This window comes from Mesocricetus auratus, unplaced genomic scaffold, assembly GCF_017639785.1.
Source record: "Mesocricetus auratus isolate SY011 unplaced genomic scaffold, BCM_Maur_2.0 Super-Scaffold_100714, whole genome shotgun sequence".
In the NCBI taxonomy this organism is placed as follows: domain Eukaryota; kingdom Metazoa; phylum Chordata; class Mammalia; order Rodentia; family Cricetidae; genus Mesocricetus; species Mesocricetus auratus.
The window spans coordinates 4,237,135-4,252,106 of NW_024429270.1; positions in this window are offsets into that span (position 1 = coordinate 4,237,135).

Below are 14,972 nucleotides of genomic sequence, written 5' to 3' on the forward strand. Positions count from 1 at the left end.
CTCTGCCCTGCCTGTCCCCAGAGAAGAGCTGACCTCACAGGAGCATCAATTGAGTAAGGCACAGCAAGATACAGTAAGAACAGGCACAAAGTCATATGTCAAGGCTAGATGAGGTGATCCAATAGGAGGGACAGGGTCCTGAGTGTAGGCAAATAAGTCAGAGACACCCCACTCCAACTGTCAGGAATTCACCCAAAACACTAAGCCAACAACTACCACATGTATACAGAAGACCTAGTGTAGACCCATGTAGGCAATACCTATCAAAATTCTAACAAAATTGAAAGGACAGTACTCAGCTTTATTTGGTAAAACAACAAAACATCAAAAAACAGGACAGCCAAAACAATCCTGAAGAATAATAGAACTACCAGAGGTGTCATTATCCCTGATTTCAAGCTGTACTACAAAACCATAATAATAAATACCCAATGGCACCGGCATAAAAACAGACAAGTTGATCAATACAACCGAATCAAAGACCATCACATAAATTTATACATCATGGACATGAGATTTTTTATTAAAGAAGCTAGAAATAGACCATGAAAAAGAAAGCATTTTCAACAAATGGTGGTGATCTAACTATATCTCTTCCTGTATGAGAATGTAAATAGATCCATATTTTTCACCCTGTACCATACTCAAATCCAAGAGGATCAAGCACTTCAACATAAATGAAGATACACTTAAATTGATGGAAGAGAAAGTGGGGAGTAGCCTTGAATGCTTTGGCAGAGAAAAATACTACTGTACTAAAATGAACAATTAATAAATAAATGGGATCTTAGGAAACTGAGAAGCTTTTGTAAGGCAAAGGACATAGTCCATCAGAAATTTGTTTATTTCTAAATCAACCAATTTGCACTTAGCTGTGCTTTGAAAATTACTTTGCAGCCAGGTGGTGGTGGCGTGCACCTTTAATCCCAGCACGCGGGAAGATCTCCGTGAGTTTGAGACCAGCTTGGTCTACAAAAGATAGTTCCAGGACAGCCTCCAAAACCCACAGATTATCCCTGTCTCAAAAAAAACCCCTTTGCTATGGCCATTTATTATTGTTTAGAAGCAAAACGATTCCACCTATGTAGAAGAGGACATAATACATATCTACTGGATTTTGCAATTTTACTACAGTGTGTAAAATCATTATGCTGATTGGATATTTTAATTCATTACATTTTTTCAACTGAAAAATAGAATTTCAGATTTCTCAATTACAAAATGGTACCATTATTCTGAAAACCGAGTAAATTGAGTTTATACTGTATAACTTCACTCTACACTATACTGAATGAAAGTGTCAGTGATATAGGCCCTAATACAAGCATCTACTTACTCTCAAGAAATTTTTGCTACCTGTCTACTATCATGTAAAGCACATTTAGTTTGCATTCTATTAACAAAAATATTTATTTCTTCTGATGTATTATAATAAGTAAGTACATATATTATAAAATATTTTATGAAAATTCCAGTTCTATTGCTCTATTTCAATCAATGTGTTCTTTCTGAATATTTTATAAAAATTATAATGATCAGGAATGGTGATACCTCTGGAACTTCTTTTGTTGTACAGGATTGTTTTTTTACTATGCTGGGATTTTTGTTTTTAATGTGAAGTTGAGTATTATTCTTCCAAGGTCTCAAATGGTGGAGAAACACCTAAGGAAATGTTCATTATCCTTAGCTATAAGGGAAATTCAAATCAAAATGACTCTGATTCCATATTAAACCTGCAAGAATGGCTAAGAGCAAAACCAAAAATGACAGCGCTTGCTAAAGATGATAGGAAGCAAGGGGAAGACTCCTCCACTCCTGGCAGGACTGCAAACTTGTAAAGCCACTTTGGAAATCAATATGGAGGTTTCTCAGGAATCTGGGAACTAATCTACCTAACAAGACTCAGCTATACCACTCTTGGGAACACACCCAAAGGATGCTCAAACATACCATAAGCACACTTGCTCAACTCTATTTATAGAAGTTTTATTTGTAATAGCCAGAAACTGGAAAGAACCTAAGATGTTCCTCAACTAAAGAAAGGATAAAGAAATAGTGGTACATTTACACAATGGAGTATTGCTCAGCTGTAAAAAAACAGTGTCATCATGAAATTTTCAGGCAAATGAATGGAACCAGAAAAATATTCCTGAGGTAACACAGACCCAGAAAGACAAGCAGGGTATGTACTCAGTCATAAGTAGATATTGCTTGTAAAATAAAGGATAACTATGCTACAAGCCAAAGACCTATTGAGATTAGATAACAAGGAGGATTCAAGAGCATACCAGGATCACCCTAGGTTAAATAAAAGAGTTTTCATGAGTGGACTTCTGGGTGGGTGGGTCTGAGTACATCAGTGATCAGGTTGGGGGTACTCAAAGAGACTAATGGAAGCTGAGGTCATTTTAGGGTCAACTAGAAACAGGGTACAAGGGTAACTCCAAGTAATCCACAAGTATGTCCCCAGCTAAGACTCTTAGAATTGGTAGATCTGTAGCCTGAACTGGCCTTCTGCTATGACCAGGTAGGAATGTTAGTGCAAGGATTGTAACGTCCACCAAGATACAAAACCTTTGTCTTACAGTCTTTCCTGCCTCTGGGATATACTGGGCAAAGGTGATCTACAAATTGAGGGAGTGACCAACAAATGACTTGTCTAGCCTAAAACGCATGCCAGGAAAATAAACGTACCCTTGACATGGCCTGAACTACTGGATCACACAGGCTATAGTGACCAGAATCCTAAGACAAAACCAAATATGACTGGAGGAAAAAAATTGTCAATGTAATGATGCCTAATGTCATTCTACTATACTCATAGATTGGTGCCTACTCCAATTGTTACCAGAGTGGTTTCATCCAGCAACTACTGAGAATAGATGGAGACCCAAGACAACATTAGAAGGAGCTCCAGGAATCCTACATAAGAGCAAGAGAAAGGATTGGTAAGAGCCAAGATGTCAGAAAACAGATACAAACTCATAGAATCAACTAACTCATAAGAGCTCACAGGGACTGAACCAGAAACCAGTGAGCCAGCATGGGACTGTCCTAGGCACTTTGCATATATATGTGACAGTTCTGTAGATTGGTTCTCTTGTGGGAGCAGGGACTGTCTCTGTCTCTGACTATTTTGCTGGATTTTGTGAGCCCACTCCTCATACTGGATTACTTTGCCCTCACTTGATACATGGGGAAGTGCTTAGTCTTTTTTTTTCTTTTCTTTTCTTTTTATTTATTTATTTTTCAGTCAGTTCCAGGGCCCTCTCCCTTTCCCTTCCCTCCTACCGTGGCCTCCCCCCAACCCCCCCTCATTTCCCCAGGGAGGGTGAGGCCCTCCATGGGGGTGTCCATAGTCTGTCATTTCATATAGGGCAGGGCCTAGACAGACCCTTCCCCAAGAGTTCAGGGTGAGAGTGCACCTCACATTGTTCTATGGGAGTCCAAAGTCCGTGTGTATACTCGGGATGGGTACTGATCTGCTGCCCAAGGCTCAATAGATTACCTAGGCCTCCTCACTGACACTCATATTCAGGGGGTCTTGATCAGTCCCATGCTGGATTCCCAGGCTGATGCCTGGGATTCAAGAGTTAACCTTTGTCAAGTCAGCTGTTTCTGTGGGTTAAACCAGCCCAGTCTTAATCCCTTTGGTCATCAGTCCTCCCTCTCTGTTACTGGCTTTCTTGAGTTCAGCTCAGTACTTAACCGAGGGAGTCTGCCTCTTCTTCGATCAGCCACTAAATGAAGTCTGTTTCCCAGACTCTCTGGCCATGGGATTATAGGCTGGGAAGTGCTTAGTCTTACTATAACTTGTTATGCCATGTTCTGTTGATATGCATGGGAAATCTGCCTTTCCTGAACAGAAATGGAGGGCTACTAGACTAGGGTGGTACAGACAAGGATGAGATGAATGGGGAGGGACTAGGAGGAGAAGATAAAGGAGAAACTATGGCTAGGATGTAAAATTAAGCAATTAATTTCAAAAATATAATAATTACAATTTCAAACAAGCAAATTAATTTTGTAATAATTATCATGTCCCCAAAATTTATACTTTTGTTAATTTAATGTTTTTCTCAACTTCTTGTCCTAAATCTGCTACAACCTTAGTCAAATTAACAATGTGACAAACAAATTAAAGCTCCTAATGAGAATAAATAGCATTCTTACTATTTCATTGATAAACTGATAGCACATTTTGATAATTTTAGTTACCTAAAGCTTCCCATAAATATTTTTACCAAAATATTCATAGAATTCTAATAATTAGTTATTTTGTAAGAATGAAAAATATTGACACCTCAATTTCTTTAACAATTTCAAAGCTTTCTGGGGGATAGGATAGTGAAAATCATGGGATTTTGAACTATATATAAGCCAATGTTCAATTTTCAGGACTCCATCTGACTTACATGTGTTCTTAGAAACATAGCTGAACTTCAAAGATATAATTATAAGACTTTTGAAGGTTTATTTTAGACAGAGTGTATGCTTAAAATTCTATGGAAGTTTTAATCCAGTTTGTAAGTATATAAAAGACAAAGTGTATTTTTTGAAGACTCAGCAATATAAATAATACTGCAAACATTGTGTGACTGATGACTTAAAGCTATGATTACTCATTATGAACCATTCTCTGAAAAAGTGGTAAATGGTGTAATCATTGACTGAATTGAAATTGAGATTCTTCATGAAAAACAGAAACTACATAAAAGAAAAATGGGAAATTAACCTTGCTGATTTTTGTGTAATTTACAAAAATTTCAAGTAAATATACAATTTTGATATTGCAACTCATTTATTGATTAATTAATTTTGAGTATAGTTTTATTCCTGTATTTCTCCATTGTCACATCTTTTTCAACAAAGTACTTATTAGTGTTCACAAAAATATCACAATGTGTTTGATGCCATAAATTATTGTAGGAAGGACACAGAAAATGTTCTCTCCAGGGTTAAACTTCCTTGGACAATTACCTTACAAGTTTTTAGCCATTTTAATTATCTGCCCAATTTTTTTAGTTCCTATTAACTTTATTTCTTCATTTGAAGAATGAGAAATATACCTTAAACCTTACATAATTATTGAGAGTTGAGCTATTGCTTTTTAACATGCACAATACATGCATTTAAATTTTTTAATGTTTTTCTCATTGTGGTAATACAATGGTATGAAAATTTAAAGGCAAATCATGTGATCTGACCATAGAAATTTCTTGTTATTAAAAGTATACAAAAGTCATTTACAAGATTCTCACAAAAGCATATTGATAGGAAAACCTATTTCCCAATTGTATTAATAACATTTTTTCCTTGGAAAAGCAGACCTCTTCTTGCCACTTAGATTTGTAAGTATTATCCCAGTAAAACTTCTACAGGAAGCTTACAAAATGATTCATAAGATACTGTTTCTGACAACAACAACACATCTTCAGTAAATTTCATAACTGGTATTTCTAGAGCTAGCTATAATTATGTTTGCATCACACAAAAATCACAATTCCTGAATGTACACCAGTACTACCGACACTGAAATTGACAATTAATAAATGGAACCTCCTGGAACAGAGAAGTTTCTATAAGGCAAAGGACATAGTCAAGAAGACAAAACAGCAGCCCACAGAATGGGAAAAGATATTCACCAACCCCACATCTGACATCCAAAATATACAAAGAACTCAAGAATCTAGTCACCAAAACACCAAATAATCCCATTAAAAGGGGGATACAGAACTAAATAGAAATTCTCAATAGAGGAATCTAACATGGCTGAGAGTCACATAAGAAAGTGCTCAACATCCTTAGCTAAGAGGTAAATGCAGATCAAAACAACTCTGAGATACCGTCTTACTCCTGTCAGAATGGCTAAAAACCAAACCGCCAATGACACTTTATGCTGGAGTGGATGTGGAGAAAGGAGAACACTCCTCCACTGCTGGGAGGAGTGCCAACTTGTACAGCCACTTTGGAAACCAGTATGATGATTCCCCAGGAAAATGGGAACGAATCTATCACAAGATGCAGCAATTCTACTCTTAGGCATACACCCAAAAGACACACATTAATACAAAAAGGACATCTGTTCAACTATGTTCATAGCAGCATTATTTGTAATAGCTAGAACTTGAAAGCAACCAAGATGCCTCTCAACTGAAGAGTGGATAGAGAAAATGTGGTATATTTACACAATGGAGTACTACTCAGTGGGCGGGGGGAATAAAAACAGTGGAATCTTGAAATTCACAGGCAAATAGATGACACTAGAAGAAACCATCATGAGTGAGGTAACCCAGTTGCAAAAGGTAAACATGGTATTAACTCATTCATATACAGAGTTTAGACATGGAGCAGGGGAATGCCAGCCTACAATCCCATGCCAGGGATTCTGGGAAACAGGAAGTACCCGGAGAGATATGCATGGTACCCCAGAAAAGGGGAATGGTTCAGGATCTCCTGAGCTGATTGTGAGCATGGGGGAAGGGAAGAGTCAGCTAGAAAAAAAAAGACTGGGAGAAAAGTAGGGGAGAGGAGGACATGGGGGTGCAGAAAGGTTGAGTCAGATGAAGAATAGAGGAGAGCAGGATGAGAGATACCATAATAGATGGAGCCATTACAGGTTTGAGGAACGATCTGGCCCTCATGAGATTTCCATTGATCTACAAGGATGACACCACCTGGCAAACTAAGCAATAGTGGAGAGGCTACATTAAATGCCCTTCCCCGATAATGAGATTAATGACTACCTCATATGCCATCCTAGAGCTTTCATCCATTGACTGATGGAATCAGAGGCAGATACCCACATCTATACACTGAGCTCTACTCACAGTTTCAGAAAGGGAGGATTGATGAACATAGAGGTCAAGACTGAGTTGATGAAACCCACGGAAACAGGTGACCTGGACAAGGGGGAGCTCATGAACCCCAGGCTGATAGCTGAGATGTTAGAATGGAGCTGATCCAGACCCCCTGAATGTGGGCATCAGTGAGGAGGCCTTGGCAATCTATTGGGTCTCAGGTAGTAGATCAGTATTTATCCGTGGTGTATGAATGAACTTTGGGACCTCATTCTATACAGAAGGATGCTCTCTTGGCCTAGACACATAGGGGAGAACATAGACCCTTCCCTGGATAACATGACAGACTTTAGAGATCCCTCATGGCAAGTCTCACCCTCCCTGGGGAGCAGAAAGGGGATGGGGTGAGGGGTTAGGAGGGCTGGAGGTGGTATGGGGAGGAGGGGAGGCACATGAAGCAGGATTGAAAGGTGAGGCAAGCTTGTTTCTAATTTAAATCAAAAATTCACAATTAAGTCCAAGTCCTTTGACAGAAGAACAAGACTTCCAATGAATGAATGAATACAATAAAAAACATCAGTGAACACAAGGGTTCTTGAACTTTGGAATGTAGCCGAATCTGCCAACTGCATGTTATATTTACCAAGTACTAAAATAATGCCTGTATTATGTTACTCCAGATATTGTAAGTAGAATGTAAGTATATGCAAGTGAGTAAGAATATGCCTCATTTTAGTATGAATGGTACAAATATCAATCACTATTTCTACTCCACGTGTCTGTGTCCTTGTCCATTCCATGGCATTGTATGTGTGTGTGTGTGTGTGTGTGTGTGTGTGTGTGTGTGTAAACTTCTGAGCATGTGTGTGTGTATGCACTCAGACATGTTCCTATTTTCTTCTACTTAAAACATTAGATAATTTAGACAAAAACGAAGTGTGTTTATGTTTACAAGTACTATAGAACACATTAGCTAATTGAACTGCCATCTCAAACTAAAATATAATAAAGGACCTAAGTGTTCTTCACAGAAGATACAAAAGCATCCTTATGCATTTTAGTGATATATATATATATATGAATCACTATATAAATATCCATAAAGTCATAAAACTTTAAATGGCTTTAGAAATAGTCGTTATTACTACCTCCCACACCCTCTTTGCTGAGATAATGGACTGTTCCCTCCCTCTAGGAGTAGTGGTAAAAGACTCAAGGATTCTCAATTTTGAACAGGTCCTCTCTCAAGAATTTCTGGAGGTTTTCTCCAGTACCATGTAGAATATACTTCATATGAACTTGTGTGAGCCAATTGCCATTACTTCCACCAACTGAACATTCGTGATGTTAGGACTGTGATAACCAGGAGTATTTGAAACGTAGTAATTAAAATGTTGGGAAAATCGAAGCAATTTTTTTTTGTTTTTGCTTTTTTGCAGATTGTTATAAATTTACTGGTTGCTTGTAGTTGTATCTGTGCTCATTGAGTAACAAGTGCAGGGTGTAAGGTCTAATTTTCCAGCTTCCTACTGTGCAGGCTTTGAGCAACTTCATATGCCAGAGGTTCAGTAAGACCAGCTTGGGTCTTAACTCATGCAAAATGTTGCATTGTTATACTTTGTCTCAATCTCTGTTATATTTTGCTAACACTCTCATTAATATAGTCCTAAAATAATTTACACAATAAACACTTTATTTTGTTAACTGCATCCTGGGAAAGCAACTTTAGCCAAACTCATATTGTAGCATGTGATTAAGAAAGTGTACTTGGAGCAAAGGTGAGTTTAGCTTATGAGCTGGGCTTTGTTCCATTGCTTGAATTACAACTCTAGGAAAAATGAAACTCAAGAATCCTGGGTCTAAGATCACTTTGGTCCACAAAGAAAGATTTTGTTTCCGAAAACAAAACAAATATAGTAACAATAGATAATAGATAGGTCAATGATAGAAGATAAAGAGATAGAGAGATAGATAGAGAGAAAGATAGATAGATAGATAGACAGACAGATAGACAGACAGACAGATAGATCGACCACAGTGATGAATTGATGTTCTCTGTGATACAGTCTACTATAGCAATTACTTCAGCCACACCTTTGTTAATTTGAATATTGGTTGATGGGCCCATTTATCTCATTTCCCTGTAAATACCTAACTACTATGACAAGGTATTCTTGGGACATCACATTAGGCAGCATAGCATATGATTTGAGAGCAAGAGCTCTGGTTCACAAACTCTAGGTCGAGATTATGTTTTATCATTTATATGACCTTGAACAAGTATGTTTGCCTATTTCAAAACTAGGTATAGTGCATTTTCATCAAATGGGTGTTTTAAGAGTTCTTTTCCTTTGCAAAGTGGAATAAATGTATCATTACTACATTTGAGTGCAACTAGACTAAATATTAATTGTAAATATCTACATGTGGTAAATAATACAAAGCTTGATTACTGACACCAAGACCCTCAGTAGTTTCCATGGCCATTATCTACTACTATAATTTGACTGGCACATTATTAACACTTAAAGGTATTTAGGGAAAATGCTGATATTTAGATAATGAACTAAGTTCAGTACCTTTCACAGAAACAAATATTCACCTAGAGTGAATGGTTTTCTATTTTCAAATAATCCAAGAAGCCATTTCGAATCCTCTATGGAAAAAGGAAACATATTGGATAACAATACACAGATTTCTACAAGTGACATTTCTAGAGATTCAGTTACCCTAGAAAATAGTGGGAAAGTTTATAGGCAGAATGCAAACACAGCAACAAATTCCTAAGGAAAATGCTATGTATTCCATGAAAATATATCAGATAAAGAGGGCATTTTACTGTGTCTAAGAGAGAATGTAAATAGTTATCTTTACATATACCAAGGTATTATTAGAAAATGTGTTGAAATCAAGAAATGGCAACACACACACACACGAACAAAAAAATTTCATGTTAATCAAAGTCTTAGGATTTCTTGTTCTTAATAAGAGCTTTTTAAAGTTAATAAATGATGAGAGAGGGAGGTATGGAGGGAAAGAGGAGAGAGAGAGAGAGAGAGAGAGAGAGAGAGAGAGAGAGAGAGAGAGAGAGAGAGAGAATATTACCAGGATCAATACTTTCAAGGTTAAATTTATTGACAGTGGAGAACACAGCAAGATGGTCCTGGCTCCTGTATGGTGGATTGCATGTTACTATAAATAGAAATACAATAAAAGGAAATGGATACCTCCCTTTTTCCTAACACAGCATCCACAATTGTCAACTTCCCCTATCCTTGGAACAAAAATAATTCCCCACTGTCTTTAACTATCTCAGTTACAGAGTTTATTTACTTTATATATAATCTACACCCTCATCATCTAGCCTAAATCAGGCACTTCAAACCACAAATTTGTGCATATTACTGCATGTGCTACTAGCCATGACTTCAGTACTTTATGCTCAGGGAAACAAAAACCTGCCATTCAGTTTCCTTCTCAGCTGACTTCAAAGCATGCCATGAAATTCACATTATTTTTTTCTCTGTTACATGCAGAATACATTCAAAACCCAGAAAGAGATCAGTGTAAAATACTGATTCCACCAAAGTACTTGTATATGTCAGTAGTATGCTCTCATTCTCCACCCCTCATTTTTTATTTAATAACTATTGAATAATATTAATATAATCAAGTCTCCTGGACTCCCTATATTATGTTTCTTTGTCTGAAATGGAGAGTATATTAATAACATCATATTTATATACTCTTCTTGAAAAGAGATAATATCAAAAGGGTATAGTTGTGTCAGCCCCCCATAAGTACTGTTCAAAACTCTTACTAGTGTTAATAATAAATTATTCAAGTTCATAATGTAATCAGTCCATATCATGTTCATTTGCCACAAGGAAGAAAAGACAGTCAATAGGAGAGTGGCAAATTAACTTCTCAACTAGTTATACTTTCTCTTCCTGTCTTGGATGACTTGAGACTGTTGAACTTTCCAATGCGAACTTGGCTCCCTTGAAGATGGCCACCTTGAAGAAAAGCAGTTAGCCTAACTACCTTTATACTGTACTAATCATCAGGAACATACTAAGAAAACTACATGAGAATCACAACTGATTGTTGAGTTCCTGAAGCTAATGACACAACCAGGACCTTTAGATTATTCTCCATCATAAGCCGTAATGAAGTGTATGTGACCTAGTAACAGTACACATCCATTTAAGTCAGAGTGAGAGTCTCTACCTTGCTGGCATAGAAGAGAGGATTCACTGACTTGTCCTAAAAATTCATGGCTGTGATTGGTCCAACACATATGGTTGTGATTGATGTGGATATTGCAGTCTGTTTAAGTAGAACTCTCAGTTTTGCCTGGTGAGCCAGAGAGAGAGAGTGGGATGCTTTCTGTGACATCTCCACCATGCTGCAGTATCAGTCTGATCAATGGCTTTTCTTCAAAGTACAGGCTGAAGGTGTGACTTGAGAAGGAAGCAGCAGAGTCAAGAGAACGACTTCCTTGGCAGAAGCAAAGGGCCATATTGCCAGCAACAGCAAGGCAGTGATCTATAGATTAAGCTGTGCAAATCTTGAAGCCAGTGAAGGACCAGCAAAACTGGTTCCCCAAGTAGCTGGCAGAAAGAAAGAGAAATAACAATGCAGTTTGATAAGGCATAGGGCTGAGGCTACAAGATAAAAGACAGTAAGGACTCCAAAAATGATCTGGCCATTGCTTGAGTTCCAGAAAGCAATCATGTCTTCAACAGGAAGTGTCACAGCACCCAGCTCAAATGATTGCTGTCAAAGTGTGGAGGAATGATGATACTCAGGACCATTCAAACAATACAATCCTAACTTCTACAAATATGGGACCTGATCACTGAGTCTTGCTAGAGAACTTTTAACCCATATTGCTGCACCACTGGCCAATTGTGACAGCTCACTACCACTAAATGCTAAGGCAAGTGTTTGGTGCAAAATGCAAAGTTTCCTCTGTGGGAAGAAAACGACAGACAAATAAAAATGTTTGGGTGGAGAGTGAAGGGAGATCTAAGACCAAAATTTGGATTTCCAGTTCTGAGATGAAGCTTAATCAGTAACTTGACCTCTAGATATTCAAGGGACTTTTCATTTACATCTGTATTTCCATATTGAGAACATTCCTTGAATTATGTTAAACTGAGACTGGGATTTATCTCCTTTTGTTCGTAAATAGTATATCCTGAGTTGGTGTCTCATATGCACACCTGCTTTCTGAACTACCCAGGAATTGTCAAAAGTTGGAAGTAGGTATGAATTATACAAAATGTTGTCATCATTAAAAATCACTCTATTCACTGCCAGACAAAGACAGCTTTTGTGTCTTCAGGCCTTGGCTTTAGTGTTATACTGAAGGCAATGTATTTCCTTGAATTTCATTCCAATATTTTTCATTGAGGACTCGGGAAAAAAACAGTCACAGGATAATGAAAAGACCAACCTTACCTCCTAAATTCTGTGGTGTACTATTTTTAGAACATGCACTTGTTTTAGCAACATGTTCTTTTTTAATCTCTCTCTTATCTCAGATAAAAAGGTAATGTTCAGAATTTTGAAGTATGTATTAATATATCAAAGAACAAAAAAAGGTCAGAGCCTGGAGGAATAATGCTTCTATCTATGTATGTATGACAATATCTGCATTTATAAATGTTACTCTCAATAATTTTTCTAGGAAACATAGTATTATGTGACCATGCCATGTTGATAAATTATGAAAGTAAGCACATTGTACAGATTTTGTCAACCCAACTTGATAAGAAAATATGCTGTTTGAAGAAGTCACTAAATTACTAATTTAAAATTATATGACTTGGTGCCACATTTATGATAACAAGGAAAATTTTAGGTCAAAGGAAAGTCACAGGGCAATAATTGTTGTTTCCAAGACAATAAGATATTGCAAGCCACATATCCTTTCTTTACATGGTATAAATCCTGGAAAGTTATACTCTGGTTTTGGCCAGTGCAAGTGTACTCCATCTCAAACACCATAATGCAACCCCAATCAAAATCACAGCACAATTCTTCACAGACCTTGAAAGGACAATTCTCAACTTTGTATGGAAAAACAAAATACCCAGGGTAGCCAATACAACCCTGGACAATAACAGAACTTCAGGAGGCATCACCATCCCTTACTTCAAACTCTACTATAGAGTTATAGTATTCAAAACAGCTTGGTATTGTCACAAAAATAGACAGGTAGCCCAATGGAATTGAATTGAAGACCCTGATAATAACCCACACACCTATGACCACCTGATCTTGACTAAAAGAAGCTAAAACTATGCTATGGAAAAAGGGAAGGAATCTTCAACAAATGGTGTTGGCATAACAGACTGCTGGCATGTAGAAGACTGTCGATAGATCTGTATCTACCATTGTGCATAACACTTAAGTCCAAATGGATCTAAGACCTCAACATAAATCCAGCCACACTGAACCTCTTAGAAGAGAAAGTGAGAAATATCCTTGAACAAATTGGTACAGGAGATCACTTCCTGAACATAACACCAGTAGCACAGGCATTAAGATCTACAATTAATAAATGGACCTCATGAAACTGAGAAGCTTCTGTAAGGCAAAGGACACAGTCAACTGGACAAAATGGAAGTCCACAGAGTGGGAAAAGATAATTACCAACCCTCTTCTTCCATTTTAGGAAATTAGTTCACAGGCATTGATCATTTCATGTTGTTTTATTTCTCAAGACACGGTTTCTCTGTGTAACAGTACAGGCTGTCCAGGAACTCACTCTGTAGAATAGGCTGGCCTGGAGATAACAGAGATCCACCTGCCACTGTCTCCCCAGTGCAGAGAGTAAAAGCTTATGCCAACACTGCCCAGCAAACATTTTTTTCACTTGCCCTTCTGCTAACAAGACAAGGCTTCCTACTCTTTCCATATATCTTCAATATTATATTTGAAGTTCTAGCTAGAGCAACAAGACAACAAAAGGAAATCAAGGGGATACAAATTGGAAAGGAAGAAGTCAAACTTTCAGCATTTGCAGAGAATATGATAGGATAGTTTACACAAGTAACAGAAAAACTCTAAAAGGGAACCCCTACAGCCTATAAACACCTTCAGCAAAGTGGTAGGATAAAAAATTAACTCAAAAAATCAATAGCACAACTATATACAGACAATAAATGAGCTGAGAAAGAACTCAGATAAATATCACCCTTTACAGTAACCACAAACAACATCAAAAATCTTGAGGTAATGCTAACCAAACAACTGAAAGACCTGTATAGTAGGAACTTTGAGTCTTTAAAAAAAGAAATTAAAGAAAATGCCAGAAAAATGGTAAGATCTCCCAAGATCTTGTATAGGTAAGAGAACCTTAGTAAAAATGTCAATCTTGCCAAAAGCACACTACAGATTCAGTGCAATCCCTATCAAAATTCCATCACAATTCTTCCCAGACCTTGAAAGAACAATACTCGTTTTTATATGGAAAAAACAAAGAGCCTATGGTAGCCAAAATAATCCTGTATAATAAAGCAACTTCTGGAGTCATCACCACCCGACTTCAAGATCTATTATATATCTATAGTCGTGAAAACAGATTGCTACTTGCACAAAACTAGACAGGTAGATCTATGCAATCCTATTGAAAGCGCTGATATTAACCCCCACACTTACAAACACCTGATTTTTGACGAAGAAGCTAAAGTTATGTGATGGGAAAAAAAGAAAGCATCTTAAACAAATGTTGATGATGTAACTGGACACAGACATTTAGAAGCCTGCAGATAGGTATACATCTATCACCATGAACAAATCATAAGTACAAATGGATCAAAGACTTCAACATAAATTCAGTCACACTGAACCTCTTAGAAGAGCAAGTGGGAAGTATCCTTGAACGAATTTACAGGAGACTGCTTCCTTAACATAACATCTCAATAGAGGGATCTCAAATGCCTGAAAAACACTTAAGAAAGTGTTCAAAATCCTTAGCTGTCAGGGAAGTACAACGCAAAACAACTCTGAGATACCATCTTATACCACCCAGAATGGCTAAAATCAAAAACAACAATGACAGTCTATGCTGTAGAGGATGTGGAGAAAGAGAAGCACTCCTCCATGACTGGTGGGAGTGCAAACTTGTATGATTACTTTGGAAATCAGTCTAGTGCTTCC